General features: G+C 34.7%; 1 protein-coding gene and 1 long non-coding RNA gene across 4 annotated transcripts in view; one reads left to right on the top strand and one right to left on the bottom strand.

Moving 5' to 3' along the window:
• Positions 1-19,016, top strand: part of LOC112044159 (uncharacterized) — a 232,269-nt gene that overhangs the window by 159,187 nt on the left and 54,066 nt on the right. The window lies entirely within an intron of this gene.
• Positions 8,272-8,893, bottom strand: LOC128198619 (uncharacterized). The gene is made up of 2 exons (XR_008251348.1): positions 8,760-8,893; positions 8,272-8,646 (listed from the first exon to the last, which is right to left on the bottom strand). It is a non-coding gene; the product is annotated as an uncharacterized LOC128198619 (long non-coding RNA).

The following is a 19,016-nucleotide window of genomic DNA, read 5'->3' as shown; positions in this document are numbered from 1 at the left end:
TCCGTTACATTAAAAAACACAAATCTTCCCACTTTATAATATTATTATGGATATCTAAATATATTTGGACATCGCTAGAAACCCTCATTACACGTTTACTTTGGGCTACCAAAGCAAATGTGTAATGATGTTTTACATAATTTCCAGTAGTGGGAATCGGATCCACGGCTTTGGATGTAGAGAGTAAGGTCATTACTCACTACGCCACTTGGTCATCATAATTATATTATAACGGATTTATTTACAAACCCAAAGCGTTTGACTTAGAGCCTTAGAATTATGGCAAATAACCAGTGCATTCATTGTCTTAGAATTATTAATGGCATTTTATAATTTGAGCTCTAAATCTCATTCATTACGTTCAAAAAAGGATCCCCTTTAAAGCCCCTTTTCGAAATATGCAAACAATATATTGTTAGTTTACTAGTGATAGTGATTTGTATTCCTAAATGGTATAATGGTAATGATAAATGTGAATTTATTAGAAAAACCAATATTAAGAGCTCATACTTAATGGAGGTATTTAACAGCATGCAAGGTTCCGACAAAGGAACCAAAAAATAGTCTTTTTCGCTCCTTTCTTATTTAACAACGCATATTCGACTCACTGCTAAGCACGAGTCTCCTCTCAGAATGAGAGGGGTTTGGCCAATAGTCTACCACGCTGGCCCAATGCAGATTGGCAGACTTCACACACGCAGAGAACTAAGAAAATTCTCAGGTATGCAGATTTCCTCACGATGTTCTTCCTTTACCATTTGAGACACGTGATATTTAATTTCTTAAAATGCAAACAACTGAAAAGTTGGAGGTACATGCCATGGACTGAATTCGAACCTACGCTCTTCGAAGGCCATATAAGGCCAGGTCATATCCACTGGGCTATCACGGCGCAATAATGCTAAATATGAATTTATTAGAGCTCATACTTAATGTAGAATAGTACTCAAGAACATGCAAGGTATCTTAAGATCCTAAGCAACGCCCAAGTGAACCAAAAAATCGTCTTTTCAGATCCTTTCTTTTCATACTAAGCTTACTCGACCTCCGTGTCCGTTTTTGACGGCCTCCGTGGCGCAGTGGTATGCGCGGTGGATTTACAAAACGGAGGTCCTGGGTTCGATCCCCGGCTGGGCAGATTGAGGTTTTCTTAATTTGTCCAGGTCTTAGCTGGTGGGAGGCTTCGGCCGTGGCTAGTTACCACCCTACCGGCAAAGACGTACCGCCAAGCGATTTAGCGTTCCGGTACGATGCCGTGTAGAAACCGAAAGGGGTGTGGATTTTCATCCTCCTCCTAAAAAGTTAGCCCGCTTCCATCTTAGACTGCATCATCACTTACCATCAGGTGAAATTGTAGTCAAGGGCTAACTTGTAAAGAATAAAAAAATAAACTCGTATACCTTACCTACCTTAGCGTTTACCTTTGTACAAGTATGAGTATTTATTCAAGCGAAGCTGGATGTAGCCACTAGTATGCGATCGGTCGATATCGCTGCGACCGCTGCCAGCTGTCGATTGCCAATTTTCTCACCTCCAGAAATAAAACACAAATAAAACAGATGAAACAGTCTCCTTCAAACAAAAGTGATACAATTTCAGTAAAGATGTTTTTGTTTCATCGCCCGCTGAAACTTTTGTTTTACCGTAAAACAAAACTACTTATATAAAATAACAGGTAAAAGATTTGGGTTCATACAAACTTTTTAAATTAAAGATCAGTGAACTCGAAGTAATATTTTGTTATAATCAGATGTTTTTTTCTATTATTTTGTTGAAATGGTTTTTGTCTTCGATAATTTAGTTAGTTAGGTTAAACAACCATTATTAATACATATTATACTTTTCAATAACTCTTTCATAATATTTTATACCTTAAACTTAATTTAATAGATAAATAGGAATACTTAATTATTAAAATTTCTACAATTATATTTCCCATTTCCCTATTTGATTAGAATTTTTCCCAATTATATCGCTTTGTATACTTATAATAAAATATTCTTACAGGTTTGAATTCCTTTTTGACAGAAAGTTAATCCTTCTTATTTGCAAAAACTATTTAATGAAAAGCAAAAACTTCTCTTACTTCTAAATACTATTTACATTAAAAATTAAAAAAATAGATACGAGTTGTTAAGCTGTTTTCCGAATTCACGTACTAGAATTTTAAAAACTCACGTTTTTCATCTAATTTTGAGTAAATAAAAATGAATAAAAATGGAGTAAGCTTCGTACGTAATCGTCAAAGTAAAATTTTCATCGATAGATTATGCGGGCGCAGATGGGGTTAGTTTTCTATGAAACACAAAATTTTCCGTCACATTTAATATAGGGACTTAGGAGCGACAGCCGGCGATGATGAATGATGGCACGCGAGCGGAGGGGGATGAGAGGGGGTTAATAATTAATAAGCTTAATTGTACGGCCTAGTTAGCCCAGTGGTTTTGAATCATGAGATCTTGGTTTCACGAGTCCTGTTATGAAGTTTCGTAAACTCGTAAGTGCGAGATACGAATTCACCTCTACCTCTCTCTGCCTAACACGATACTATAGAAAGAGAAAGATAGAGGTGAATTCGAAACTCGCACTTACGAGTTAAATAAAACATTGTTACAGAATAGAATAGCTGGGTCGGGCTATGAAATACTGAGTTTTGTACAAGATAGTAATTATTACCTATATACAACCTACTGCAATAGTGTTTTCGCACACACTTGTGCATTGCAGTGTCTAATTCGTATAAGACTAATCAGAATAAACTTGGCAACATAAATGGTTGGAACAAACAGGGTAGGCTGTAGTACTATTTTTCAAGCCCCAAATTGCAATTGTGTCTCAAACGATGAAGGAATAACATCGTGAGGAAACCTGCATACCTGAGAATTTTCTTAATTCTCTACGCGTGTGAAGTCTGCCAATCCGCAATTGGCCAGCGCGCTGGACTAAAGCCTAACCCTTCTCATTCTGAGAGGAGACTCGTGTTCAACAGTGAGCCAAGTATGGGTTGTTAACGATGAAATTGAGAGAGAGAATGTACCGTCAACTTTCAAAATACAAGCTTTTGAGAATGTTTTCCATTATTTACAAGTTAGCTCATCACTACAATCTCACTTGATGGTAAGATGCAAACTAAAATGGAAGCGGGCTAAATTGTTAGGAGGATGAACATTCACACCCCTTTTGGTTTCTACACTACATCGTACCGGAACGCTAAATAGCTTGGCGGTACTCCTTTGCTGGTGGTTACTAGCCTCGGTCGAAAATCTTTCCAAAAGATTTTCTCATAAAAAATTCCAATACTACAAACTTATTTTTTGTTAATATGACTTCATAGACTTCATAGTCAGAGAAGGTACTCGTAACTAACCATTAAATTAATTAGACAATTCCCTAAGATACGAGATAACTACTCCCATACAAATCAAACAAAAGGTTTCGAGTCAAAGGTTTTGTAGACTCAAAAGTAGATATCTACCTATCAGCAGTGAAGAGTCTATACAGATCGATTCTCAACGGGTTACCTTTTAAAACTCCATACATATTCATTATTGTTATGAATACATATGTATGGATTTATAAGAAGTCGGAGTTTGCATTTGCATGAAGCGGTTTGAATTTCCATTTCTTTGGGACGGCTTGCCTTCGTCAAAATTCCATCCTTCGCCACTGCTACCTATCATGTGTATTGTGAATTGCGAAGTCTTTCTCATTCGGTAGAAACAAAATTAATTTATTTATTTAAATTAAGTTACAATTTGAAATTACAGTTGTATTTATATGGGATTTTAACGAAAACTTTGTATTGGGAGTGTGAAATGGAATTATATAGGATCGAATGAATTATATAGGAGCGTGGAAATCTACGTCCTGTGTTGACGGTATGACTTTTAATTTTTTACGTAATGTCCGAATTATTTTCATTGTTTGAATAAACATTATTTGACAATTTATTTAACGACCTTTCTAACCTTATCTTTTCTCATTTTTTTATTTAATTTTCCGGGAAAGAGTTTCCGATGATAAAATGTTAGTATCATTCAGTAACAGTAAAAAATAAAAACTTAGCCTAGATTGCAACATCACTCAGCATCAGGTTTGGTTTTAGTGAAGGCCCAAGGTATAATTTGTAAAGAATAAAAAAATCATTGATCTGTTATACAGGATTTACTACAACGACGTATCACACTCGGAATTAATAAATGTTACCTTTAGCGTTTTCTATGTTCTGTGACTACAATGCATTGTAAACTAGCTAGAAAACGGTTTCTTATCTTCTGAAATATTACCACTCGTAATTGTTGCGGACAAAGGGTCGTAATCCGCCATATTGGTTTTTCCGTACAATTTTACGTAATTCCCGTCCCCGTAACAAGGAGGCAATTTCCGTCGACAGCTGGCTACGTTCAATGTTGGAAAGCACGCGATGGGGCTCTGTAAATAATTAATAACTTTTAAGGGATACTATGTAGGTACCCCATATAAATAAGAATTTTCCATTGAACTAATTGTCTTTCATAACCATACCTTTGTCATTTTTTCTAAGCTGAAAGGTGAAAGATATTCAACCTATCTTGTAAAATAGATAAGTGAGGTAGACGACTACCGAGGTTTGACCATTGTGGCTAAGGAACGTACTTGCTACCAGGGGCGTCCGGACTTATTCACTCAGGTCACGGTTACCCCCTCCCGAATGGTCCTCTAAGCCGAGGTCTCATAGGAGACGCCCTTAGAGAGTCATTCCGTCCTCTATCTTTATTTCAGCCTTCGGGTCTCATCAGGCGATGCTTCTGCGTTCGCCCAAACCCCCCCGGTGTCGCCGTAGTGGTCCCACATGGAGCCGTCGGGACTTACTCATCACGAAAAAAAAACTTTGTACCAATGTAGATAAGCCACCTCAGATTAACTCCTTTCCTGATACTTTGATATTTACCGGTGTTTTTCGAAATGAAGATTGCAACAAAGCTATGTGATAGGTGACTAGGGACATGATATCTCATATTATGTTGAGGAAAATTTACCTTACTGAAGAAGAGAAGGTTACAGTTTTTCATGCGTATGTATCTGTACCTGTCTATGTATGTATATTTCTTTGGCAAAGCCTAGATAAGATCCTAAATGTTGCATTTTGGAATTTCGCCTTAAGAGGTGCCATTAGATTCGTCATAATTGTGAAAATTACCTGGGGTACAAAAAAAATGGCGAGTATTTAATTTTTTTCAAAATATATGGAGTGGGTCTAATCTATAAATTATATGGATTTAATTTGTTTTTTTTTTTTTTTTTTATGATAAACAAGTTTACACGTACGTCAAGTTTTTGTTTCTTTTGACTTTTTGGCTTTAATTACGCCACTGACTTGGCACCACCTTCAAAGTGATCTGAAGGTAGCACATACGATGTTATTTTTCGCGTTTAACTTTATTTTTTATTTAATAATTTAGATAACTTGTTTCTTACCGCATTTGAAATAAAGTCTTTAAAAATATATTACTTAGGTCCCGTAAGTGGGCCAAATACCAATTAATGAACCATTATAAATAGCATGCGTTGCTGATTTATTATTATTATTTTGTAGCTATCGAAGCTAAGCAGATAAAGGTATGTGATCTATTTTATAATTTTTTTTATGGTTATAAATGATACAGTTAAAATTCTACTACAAGTAAACGATGTTACGATTGTTATCAGAAATGTTAATGATAATGACAGGGACCGTCACTAAAACCATAATTTATAACTCTTACTAACTTATATTAACATAATTTGACCTAGGATTCGAACCCAGGACCCTAAAGTTCCATAGGCTGGTTAACTTTATCGACGTCGGTACGTAATTTAGTGTTTATTAATAAGTTTTCTAGTCACTATAAAAAAACTTTGATAAGTATTAATAAACTAAAAATCTCTTTTTTTTTCTTTATTCTTTACAAGTTAGCCCTTGACTACAATCTCACCTGATGGTAAGTGATGATGCAGTCTAAGATGGAAGCGATCTAACTTGTAAGGAGGAGGATGAAAATCCACACCCCTTTCGGTTTCTACACGGCATCGTACCGGAACGCTAAATCGCTTGGCGGTACGTCTTTGCCAGTAGGGTGGTAACTAGCCACGGCCGAAGCCTCCCACCAGCCAGACCTGGACAAATTAAGAAAACCTCAATCTGCCCAGCCGGGGATCGAACCCTGAACCTCCGTCTTGTAAATCCACCGCGCATACCACTGCGCCACGGAGGCCGTCGAGTCTGCTTGAAATGAAATTTTTTTTTATTCATTAAATTTGAATTTCAGATGAAACTTCACATCGTATTTCTGTTTGCCATTCTGGCGTGCGCGTTCGCAACACCAGAAAAAGATAGCAAAGAGGAAAAAGATAAGAAAGAAGAAGAGAAGAAAATTGTACAAAGCTGGGAGTCTTTGGGCAAATACTCTGTAGATGTCTTGCCTCCTCTGCCTTACGTGTACTCAGTACCCACAGTCGTGTACCACAGACCGATTGTACAGAGAGTGTATGAACACAAGAGTTTGTACAATCCGGAGTTTTTCTATAAGGTGTTTGGATACTATCCAGCGTTCAAATAATCTGTTTTAATAAATAAATAAATTATTTATTTTTAATATTGTTCTTTCTTTTACTACAAGAGACGGGCGGATTGAGAATATTTCCCAGGTTAAGTTACAATGCGTCCAGAATTAGAAAGTTTTCCCAATAGGCTAATTGACCATTTTTTAAATGGTCTTGAATTGATCATTCTTGAAAAAAATATATCATATTTTTTCGAGACGTGATTACATGACATAATTAATATATACCTACACGAAATTAATATTGTTTACTAGCAGATGCCCGCGACTTCGTCCGCGTGAAAATAGATGTACATTTTCGAACCCTTCGCCCCTTCTATACACATTTTCGTTCGCCCCTTCTATACATAATTTTTTATATATGATGAAGTCGGTTAAAAAATACAAAATCACAACTCCCCGGCCAATAAAATGCGCGTTTCTTGCGCTTAGGTAAAATGCCCAACCTTAGCCACGGTCGGAGGCTCTATTACAAACCCCCGGCCGAAGGCTTGTGTATAAAGTGCGCGGCCGAAGGCCGCACGTTTTAGTGGAAAGTCCTTAATTTTTAAAGTTACAGTTTTAAAAGTTTGTTCATAAATCATAAAAAAATAAGAAATATAACGTGGTTCAAGAAGTTTTAAAATTCAACCTCGAAGTCACAAGCGTTGCTATTTTATGTAATAAACTCGTTGCGTATGCAGTGAGCTTTAGTCAATAGGGTAATTAGAGAACTGTTTGATCTTACTATAATGATATAATAATAATTTAGTAAGTTGCAATTATGAAAGATGGCACTCTAGACATTTGTCGAGCGTGTCATCGTCCTGGGGAGTCCCTCAGGCATATTGTGTCCGGGTGTTCTCACCATGCTAACGGCGAATAATTGCACAGACATAATCAAGTAGCCAAGATAATCCAACAGCTTGCTCTTCAGTATGGCCTTATCAATTTTGAGATGCCTTACTATAGGTACGACCCAGCGTCAGTTCTTGAAAATAGCAGTGCATTGCTCTGCTGGGACCGAACGATTATCACTGACAGGTATATTGTTGACAATAGACCAGTGTGCCTAGTGGGAGTTTTCAATATTTTCATACTGGTACTATCACGTTGACGTAAACGCAAATTTATATGGAATTGAAACAGTTGTGCAGTACAAACTGCCACTAGGCCCTCTGATATAGTGCTAGTCGATCGGTCAGTGCGTCGTGCAATAATTGTTGATATTACTGTTCCACATGACGATAATCTGGTTAAAGCCGAAAAAGAAAAAGTATCAAAATACTTGGACCGTGCTCACGAGATTACCGCCATGTGGAATGTTATTGTGAATAAATTGACTGTTTCAGTCAATGGTCTTATAGCGAAAAGCTTCGACCAACATCTTAAGAAGCTTTCAGTTAACTGTTGGATCAAGAGTCGGATACAGAAGGATCCTGATCACCGGTTGCTTGGGCACTCAAAAGTCCCGCAGCGGGAGGGTTCATTTTTTTATAAATTTTTCATAGAGTTTTGTATTATATTTTTATATTAACACTAGCTGACGCCGCGCGGTTTCACCCGCGTGGTTCCCGTTCTCGTAGGAATACAAGGATAATATATAGCCTATAGCCTTCCTCGATAAATGGACTATCTAACACTGAAAGAATTTTTCAAATCGGACCAGTAGTTCCAGAGATTAGCGCGTTCAATCAATCAAACAAACAAAAAAACTCTTCAGCTTTATTATATTAGTATAGATTGTTAAAAAATAAAAAAAGGTAAATAAATAAATGAGAGAAAAAATAAGTTGCTAAGCATACACGCAGCTAAAAATTAATACTACTAGAACAAGTACTAAAACAGTTTACTACTGTATCTACTAGATAAAACTAACGCAAACTCTACCTTATGCTGTGCATAATGAGCGAGTCTATATGAGCAATGGGTTGTAATATAGCCATTGGTTCCTATGGTCTAATACACTGGAGTATACATCCATAGGGTGGCGGGGTTGAAGCTCTGGTGGTAGTGCTGCCCGGTGAATCTTCGCTTGAGTGTAGTAGAGCAGCGATACCACTATCAATATCACCGCTTTAATCATCTAAAACAAAACAAAACAATACTAATACAGAACGGTTCATGCGTTGATTAAAATAGGAAAGGTTCGATTCCCGAGGCGAAAATTTTTCGAGTCCGATAAAAAAAATATCTCACCTTGGAGACGTGTTGTGATTAGAATGCCACAAATCAAGATACCGTCTACTAATACCTACATTCATTTTATACTGTCATTATTTTGTCATTAACACTTCAATTATTAAATCATTGCTCATGGCAATGATTTATTAATTAATTAAATGGAAATTTTCTCATTTTGTTTTTTTTTGATAATAATTTGTTTTACTAGCGTACAACATATTATTTAAGACAGATTATTTAAATATGAAATACAATAACGTAATATAAATAATCAGTAAAAAGTTACGCATAGTTTTACATTACAATTAATGGGAAAACAATCAATCATCTTCTATTTTCTTACTCTTAGGGCTGAAATTGTTTTTCCAAATTTATATTTAATTTAGGAATATTTTAGGAATATACCCTTTAGGAATTATCAAAATCGTACCACTCAATAAAAGGTTATGCTTGGTTTTACATTAAAATGAATGAGAAAACAATCAATTGTACCCTGTTTTACTACATTTAGGATTGCAATCGTTTTCCCAAATTTATATGAGACCCACTTTAAAATATATTCTTTACAATTTATAAAGAATTATCGAAATCGGACCACATCGTAATAAGTTACGCATAGTTTTTCAATACAATTATTAGGAAAACAATCAGTCATCTTCTGTTTTTCTACTCTTAGGGTTGAAATTGTTTTTTAAAATTTATATAGGACCATTGTCAGAATATACTCTTTATATTTAAAACAGAGTTATTAAAATCGGACTACTTAATAAAAGTTATGCTTGGTTTAATACTAAAATTAATGGGTAAACAATCAATCATACTCCACATTTCCTTACTCTATAAGTTGAAATTGTTTTTTTTTTAAATGTATGTAGGACCATGTATGGAATGTACCCTTTATAATAAAAAAGAATTATCAAAATCGGACAATTTAATAAAAAGTCATGCTTAGTTTTACATATACATACGAAAACAGGGGAAGATTGATTGTTTACCCATTAATTTTAGTGTAAAACCAATTATAACTTTTTATTGAGTAGTTCGATTTTGATAATTCTTTATTTTATTATAAAGGGTATATTCCGAAGATAGTTGCATATAAATATGAAAAAAATATTCGAAACCTACAGCTAGGACAACGGTAGATAACTGATTGTCGGCCCATTAATTAGACCATTGGCACCGCATTGAAAGTGATCAATAGATAGAAAATATTATAATATTTTCTTTCGCTTATTAGTTTTCTGCATACGTTCGTATTTTTGAAGTGGGTAGTCGTTTTTAATTATTTTGTATATAAATAGCATAGATATTTTTTCACAATATAAATAATTTCGTCCCCGCACCAAAATTTCTAATTTTAAATAACATAAAAAACCCATGACATTAAAAAAAATCATTTGCTTGTTTTATGTATTATTTAACTCCACTAAAAATAACAATAACGATATTTATATGTTAATAGTATTTCTTTTAATTACTGTTATATTAATATATGACCAATATTTCTGATGACAGATGTAATTAAAGATACATTAAGTATCTGTAACCTTTGCGTATATAACAGTTATTTTCAGTGGCCGATCATCAATAAATAAGAAATTTTAATTGATTGACACGCCTAATAGAAAACAGGTGTAAAGGTAAGATAGTTGACTAAGTCAAAAGATTTCTTTTATATTTAAAGTTTTACCGATTTCTTGCTTATTATCCGACTTCCAATAGGTTTAATTTCATCGCGCATCTACATCTTACGCGCTCGAGTTCATTTTGATTTACATATTTTACGATTAATAATTATAAATGCGAAAATGAATTTGTTTGTTTATTAAACTTTTACGCCTAATCCATTAAAATCATATAAAAATTTTTCATCACTGGAAAGCTATTCCATCAGTGAAAACGCGATAATAGAAATTTTCATTGGAGAAAGAATAATTCGGTTAAAAAAAGACAAAAGGTATGATGATACTTTATGCCAATATTCTTTCAGGTATATGCGCGGGTGAAACCTTGGGATATAACTCATAAAATTCAAATATATATTTGCAATGACAGTTTTTTACAAAATAAAATAAAAATAATGTTTTTTTTTTTATTTCAGATGAAAAAAGCCATGCTACTCGCGCTGATGCTACTGGTAGTTTCGTTTAGCTTCGCTGATGATGATAATGATAACGATGATGATGTCGATGATAGATTTAAAGAAATTGTTGATCGCAATGCTGTTGACAACGAAGAAACCCAGAAACGTCCAGTGGTCGATCAAAATTGGAGTCGTGGATAATGTCGTGTAGAAACCAACTAAACCTTCATTATTTGAAGCAACTATTCAAAAATAATTATCAAGTAAAAAATCAACGCTTAAGTAATTTTTCGGCACATGTTATGACTAAACTGCACTGGTAGGGATTTTTGTATTTGTACAAAAATCTATATATAACTTAAATACCATTAAATTTCGGCTGACATATATAGCATTATTTTAATAGGTCTTTTCGTTTTTGTTTTTTTTCGTTGAACGTTCGTTTTTTTCGTTTGATTTTTTTGATTTCGTTGAACCCCCATAAATTTGGATGAAAATTTGAGATTAAGTATGCTTTACCCTCTACTTCAAAAGTGACATATGCTCGTCTTGCGCTTTTTGCATTTTAGGGGAGAAAACCACCCCTTTTGATAAAAATGGGAAAAATGCAGATTAAACCATTCTGGCATAAGCAATTGTGCTTAATTACTTATAATACATGTTTTTTTTAAATATTGATGTGCATGGTTTTAGTTAATTTTCAACGCTTTTAGCAACCAGCCTTTAAATCGAAAATCATGAAAAAATATTTTTTTGTATTTCTGAGTTTCAAAATCGCATATAAACATACATAAACAGTTTGTTTGATACTTATGATATGATTTTTGATTGACAGTGAAATTTAAACCCTTGAGAATTACCCCCTTATATAATTGTTTTTTTTTTTTTACAATAACTCCGTTAATTTTCAAGACATCAGGTTCATTCAAAAACCATTTAAAAGGTTATTTTAAAACGTATTAAATAAGATTTTACAAAGCCCTTAGTTTTTTAACCACCCCCAGGGCAAAAGCGCAATTTACCCCTTTGTCACTTTTGTTTCTTAGAGTATCTCCCACCTACTCACCAATTTTCATGAAAATCGATGAAGGTTCAACGAAAACGGAGGTGAAAACTTTCATTCACTATACTATAGGTCAGCTATCAACCTGTAGAATACGTCGTACTATATTTACGGGACATCCTGTATATAATATATAATTATGTATATATAGTAAAACTATTTTGTTTGGTACATTTTTTTTCCGTGACCGTTAAAATTATATGTATAAAAATATGTGTAATACATAAAAAATAAAATAAAAAGAAATCTAGTAGATAAAATTTAAAATTCATTAGTTGTAACATCTATTTAAAAATAATTTGCGATTAGGAAATCAATGCTAATGTCATTATCCAACAATCTTACAGCTGAATTACATTGAAGGTAGATGTTTTTGTATTTTGTAGACTTAATATACTTAAAAACTTTAAAATTCACTTGAAATCATGGCTTACATTATACGTAATTCATTATTTTAGTAGGCCTAGGTGTAGTCTTTCACCTGTACAGTAACGTCGAGGTATTACAAGACAACCTATATAATATACCTACATATTATGTGACGGTTTATAAACTGCTATTTCTCAAATGGTTTATTAAAACATTTAACTTGACAATTGTAATGGTGTAATTATTTATTACAACCCTTATTAAAGGGACTTCTTTACCTTTAATGCCTTGATCACACGTACCGAGCAAACGGGCGAGACAGTGCCCTCGGCCGAGTACTCGGTACGTATAAACATATCGACGAGTACTCGGCCGAGTACTCGGCCGAGCACTCGGCCGAGTACGAACGAAGCGCCGAGACAGTAGCTCGGCTCCCGTTCTATCTACTAGGCCAAGTGTCCACCCTCCCGCTTCCACGCACTGTCTCACTCGCCAGGTCTGAACATGCATTGTCTCGCTACTCCGCTACTCGGCTGCATGCGCCTTTTCTTATGATAATTTTCAATTAATAAAGATAATTTTTAATTATGATAACGATGATGATGACGATGATGGTGATGATGATGATGATGATGACGACTATGACGAAACCGTGAAACTTCCTCCTGGCAACAACCATAATCATAATCCGCATGGTTTTCTAATTTCAAATCAGTAACAGAATTCGGACCTTATATTACACACACTCAACTGCTCACAGAACCTGGTCTATTCGAAGTAACATAATAAAACACCTCATACTAATTACATAAGTAGGTACCAGTATCGCACCCAAATTCACGAACGACATTTTCTTAATTGGTCCAGGTCTGGTCCAGACCTGGCCTGGCCCTACCGAAAAAGACGTATAGCCAAGCGATTTAGCGTTTCGGTACGATGTCGTGTAGAAACCAAAAGAGGTGTGGATTTTCATCCTCCTCCTAAAAACTTAGCCCGCTTCCATCTTAGATTGCATCATCACTTACCATCAGGTGAGATTGTAGTCAATAACCTGTAAAGAATAAAAAAAAATCACAAAAAAATTATATTACCATTCTATTACACAAAAAGTTATTTTTACGGAGCTCTTTAACCGACAAATACGATACAACTATGAAAAATTTGATTCTATACGGACGATTCTTATAATTGCATTAGATGGAGATCGAAACCAAGACCTCCGTCATGTAAATCCATCGCGCATACCACTGCACCACGGAGGCCGTCAATAAGCGACATGGCGAAACTATAAGGGTTTCTAGTGGACTATGGAACCCTAGAAAGAAAAAAAGGCTCAGTTTGTTGTGAGCTATTCTCGCATAAAGGCACGTTTGGAAACCTCGTAACTTTAATTTTAAGTTTTACTGTTTATTAGACTAATAAAAATGCTTCTCTCATTTATTTATTTCACCTTTTTTATTAGGGTTCTGAACGTACGTAGTACAAAATTGGAAACCTTATAATATCAGTCGCGCACATTTTAATGTCTGTCTGTTTTCTCCGAATGCACCGGACCAATTCAGTTGAAATTTGGTAGTCATATCAATTCTTGTAGACATATCAATAAGACCCAAACGCAGAGATATACAGTGAATAGGTGAAATTTTAATATGGGGGTAAACACTTATACAAGGATAGGGGATAGGGGTAACATGGAAAGTTGAAAAAAAAAAAACTTTTGCAAACTGCATCGTGTGGTACATCAAATGAAAGATCTTGATAAGAGGATTTAATTTTTTGGAAATGAAAAAAGAAATAGTGTTTAAAAGTTATTTAAACAAATAGACGACCAATTATGCCCTTTTTCTCCGAAACTACTGTGTGTAAAATTTTCAAAAAAGGCAACATGAAAAACATAAAAATAAAATTCAAACTGCATCATGTTATACATCAAACGAAAGAATGGAAAAGGATTTGAAATATATTTTATGTCATTTTATAAAATATACTTTTTGTAATTAAATAAAGGATCAGATTTGCGGCGCTGCCGCGGATCCCTGAAAAATGCCCCATACAAAATGGTACGATTTAATGACATCGTAAGTCATAATGATCATTATATTTGTATGGGCGTTCAATCAAAATTACTAATATCTTTGTTATTTGTGCGTTTATGTTTATAGTTTGTGTATTGAAAAATGTCACATTTAATGTAAGGAAACTGAAACTGCTTGAATTTTCATCTAATTAAGATAAAAGATTTTCAATAGATTTTAAAATTTTATAATTTTATTTATTTTGCAAATATCCAATTAATATTGCAAATAACAATATAAATTAGTTAACATGGACATTATTTACCCGAATGCATCATAAAAATCTACATATTCAAACCTAGTCATCATCCCCATGCGCAGTTTTTACCAAGCTTTTCCCAAATTTCAGACTCCCTGTTTTTAATTACAATACGCTTGCGCATTTCCGAAATAAAGGCCATTGACAGACAGACCGACAATGGACGATAAATTGATCTTACAAAGGCTCGTATTTCTTTTTGGGGTACGGAACCATAAAAATAATAGAAACGAATATCAAGCGAACGAGGTCGTTTGTAACTTCTACTAATATTATGTAATGGTCGCAGCTTCTACTAATATATTATTTAGTTATCATAATGTGAAGTTTATGATTCTAAAAATATTATTGATGACAGATTTAATTATAAATGCATTTAAAGTTGTATATAAAGCAAGTTTCGAGAACCAATACACAATGGACAAGAAGTAATAAATTCATACCTGAGGCAGAACAACAAGTAGGGGTAAGAAAGTTTAACTGTCATTTGATGCCTATTTACCCTTGCTTTGAAGATATTTAAAGCCAGGAAATACAACCGCAAGGGCATGCAAAATTTTTTATGACTGATTTTTGAATTTTTCCTTAGAACTGGACCAACGGGCGCTTAATTATTTTCATTTCTTTTGTAGATGACGAAAGTTTTGCTACTCACCCTGTTGCTGGTGGCAGTTTCGCTTAGCATCGCCGAGGAGATAACCTTTGAGCCTGATTTGAAAGAACCGGTTCTGATGATTGATCCTACACCTCCCCCCTCTTACAAGGTCACCCCGGAAAACAAAGTCGAAAATCAATCGATTGGACCGTTCCCTTTGGTCGACCCTACTCCACCACCCTCCAACTGGTGGCCTTTTTTCCCTGGTCAGCTAGACCCCGGAATGGTTTTACCACCAAAGTATCCGACACTACCAACATATCCCAACCCCAATAATTATCCTTTAGTTTTTCTTATACGTGTTTAAATGTTGTTGAACACAAAGTATGCTTAAATATGTTTTGACTAAAAATAATACTACTTCAATAAAAAGATTTTCACTTTGATTTCACTTTTTTATTTTTTTTTCTAATGAATGGCATATTATTTCGTGTGTGTATCGATCAATCGAAATGCCTTGAGCATTCTTCATTTGAGCGAGCATTTGAACAGCGTTGTAGATCTTGTACATATATATTCTTTGGTAGAACTAAACTCCTAATAACCTAAACCGGTGCCTAACCAAACCTATAGTCAACATTAGCAACTCTTTATCGGCTCAATGTTGAGCACGAGTCGCCTCAGAGTGAGAGTGGTTAATGCCTAACCACTCTCACTCTGGCATGCGGATTGGCGGACTGCACACACGTAGGGAATTAAGAAAATTCTCAGGTATGCAGGTTTTCTCACGATGATTTCCTTTACTGTTTAAGACATTTGTGATATTACATTTCTCAAAACATGACTGAAAAGTTGGAGGTGCATGCCCCGGACCGAATTCGAACCTACGCCCTCCGAATTGAAGGCAGACTATATACGGCTCCACATATATACGGTGCTACAGTAGGCCATTAAAAATATATTTTTTTATATAAATTAAAGAATATATATAATAAAATAATAAAACTATTAAAGAAAATATATAAGTAAATAAATAACATATTTTTCCAAGCGAACAGTCGCATGTCACATCCTTACATATGGTTATAGTACATTATTAATTTAGTTATCTCAATGTATAACTTATGAGTCTACCAATATTATATTATGACATATGTAATTAAAGATGCATTTAAGTTGTATATAAAGAAACCCTCGTCAACAAATAAGAAGTAATATATTCACACCTGAGACAAAACAAAAGTATATAAAGGTAAGTAAATTTATTTATATTCCTATCGGTTTAATTAAGATCTGGACCCTAAGGCGATAATTTTTTTTAATTTATTTTATTTTTCATTTTAGATGACAAAAGTTTTGCTACTTACCCTGATGCTGATGGCAGTTTCGCTTAGCTTCGCAGAGGAGGCAACCTTTGAACCTGATTTGAAAGAACCGGTTCTTATGATTGACCCTACACCTCCTCCATCTTACAAGGTCACCCCGGACGACAAAGTTGAAAATCAATCGATTGGGCCGTTCCCTTTGGTAGACCCTACTCCACCACCCTTCAACTGGTGGCCATTTCGCCCTGGTCAAGTAGACCCTGGTTTCGCCTTACCACCAAAGTATCCGATGTTACCAATATATCCCAAACCTTATCATCCCGTTCTTATTATCAATTTGTAAATGCAATTATGCCAATGTAAAAATACGTATTGACTCAACAAAAATATTCAAGTTTGAATAAAGAGAATTTCAGTTTGTTCTTATTACTATGACTTTTATTTCAATCTGCATTGGAGCAGCAAAACATGTCTAAGCTCCATATTAGGTTTATCCTATTAAAAATATATAAACAAGCCAAAGATTCCTACATCTAAGAACTTTCTGTTTTTTTAAGTCAGTTTGTTAAAAAAAGAATCTGTGATGATTCTTTTTTTCTGTCTGTTCTGTTCATAAATGACGAAGCTATCAGCAAACACGGCCTCCGTGGCGCAGTGGTATGCGCGGTGGATTTATTGACGGAGGTCCTGGGTTCGATCCCCGGCTAGGCCGATTGAGGTTTTTCTTAATTGGTCTAGGTCTAGGGCTAGCTGGTGGGAGGCTTCGGCCGTGGCTAGTTACCATCCTACCGACAAAGACGTACCGCCAAGCGATCTAGCGTTCCGGTACGATGTCGTGTAGAAACCGAAAGGAGTGTGGATTGTCATCCTCCCCCTAACAAGTTAGCCCGCTTCCATCTTAGATTACATCATCACTTACCATCAGGTGAGATTGTTAACTTACTAACTACGACTAACTTGTAAAGAATAAAAAAAAAAACATACCTTCATAAAAAATACATATTTATGGTAGAATTGAGGTACCCCTTCCTTTTTTGAATTCGGGTAAAAACTTGACTATTCTTTTAATGATCATAACCACATATATAACTGGTTCTGGTGCGTTCAACTACATATTATAGCAATATACTAACAAAGGAGCTCAACCTTACCAACAAACAATTCTAGCCTCAAAAATGTCAGATAACTTAATATAATATTAAAGCATAAACATGTTCTTGGAAACTTACCGGCGAAGATTATGCCAAAACTTTAAAGTATGTGAAGTTCTGAATTATTCTGCAAGACATGTTGTTCACTTTATATACAGGGTGTCCTGTAAACAGTACGATGATATATAACATCATACAGACAGAGTGATATATAAGTTATGTATGATATATGAGATGATAGCTGACTTTAATGCCTACGAAAATAACGAAATATGTATATGTTAGCCGATATAACGGTTTACGCTCGTGAGTTACATTGATTTTTCTACGAAATGTAAAAATCCATATCTTTAGTGCAATTTAGTCGTACGTTCTGTTAAAAAAATACTTGAACGTTGATTTTATATTTGGTAATTATTTTTGAATACTTTTAAGACTAATGAAATTTTAGTTTCTTCTACGACATAATGTTTCTTTTTCAACAAACGGGCCTAATTACATTTTTATGCAAAGCATTTTTGTATTTACCTAGTTTTGACGGTCACAGTGAAAAATAATTTCATCACCTGCTCTCCCTGTGTAAAGTAGGATCATACTATGATATACATGATATACATAGGAGAGCCACATTGGATACCCGTTCAAATACAGAGCTGCAGTTCATCCACGGAATATATCGCCATTCAAAATTTCAGCCAAATTGACTCCGTAGTTCCAGTACAATCATACTTTCTTCATCATTCATCATCGTAGGGTTATGATTCTGAAGTATACATGGATGAATTAAGATGAAAATTAGCACAGAGGTAGATTGTTCTATTACTTAAGAGAAACCGAGAAGTATGTCTTATGATAAATAAATAGAAGTCTCGGCATAGAGGTACCGAGGTTACTTATCTTTTAATATAAATTCCGTAAGCGAAATTCTAACAAAGTTGTTTGGCTAAGGAGTTAAGGACTCTGATAGTAGCTCGTCGACCATTCAGACTGCATTATTTAGATTAAAGGACAACCTCTTAGAGGGTTGAAAGGTCCCAAGGGTTGTTGAGAAGTGTTAACGTCGATAATACTGCCAAAATGGGTTTTGAACGACCAAAGGCGTCTTGATACCACTTACATAATATCATGTCATGTGATCTTATTAGTATATATATATATGTAGGATTGGAACGGAACGTAGCATGAAGAGAGCGAGCAAGTGTGTGTGTGTGAAAGGGATGCAAGAGAGTTTGGAAGATGGCGGATTGCAAGCGAACAACGACAGAGTGCTGTGCATAATTAAAACTAAAATAAAGTGTTTAAGAAGAAGATATATCCCGTATTTCTTTTAACCAATATCCCACATATAT

This window comes from Bicyclus anynana, chromosome 13 (assembly GCF_947172395.1).
Source record: "Bicyclus anynana chromosome 13, ilBicAnyn1.1, whole genome shotgun sequence".
Classification (NCBI taxonomy): domain Eukaryota; kingdom Metazoa; phylum Arthropoda; class Insecta; order Lepidoptera; family Nymphalidae; genus Bicyclus; species Bicyclus anynana.
Note: the sequence above shows the minus strand (reverse complement) of the source record. Positions and strands in the feature narration are given on the sequence as shown.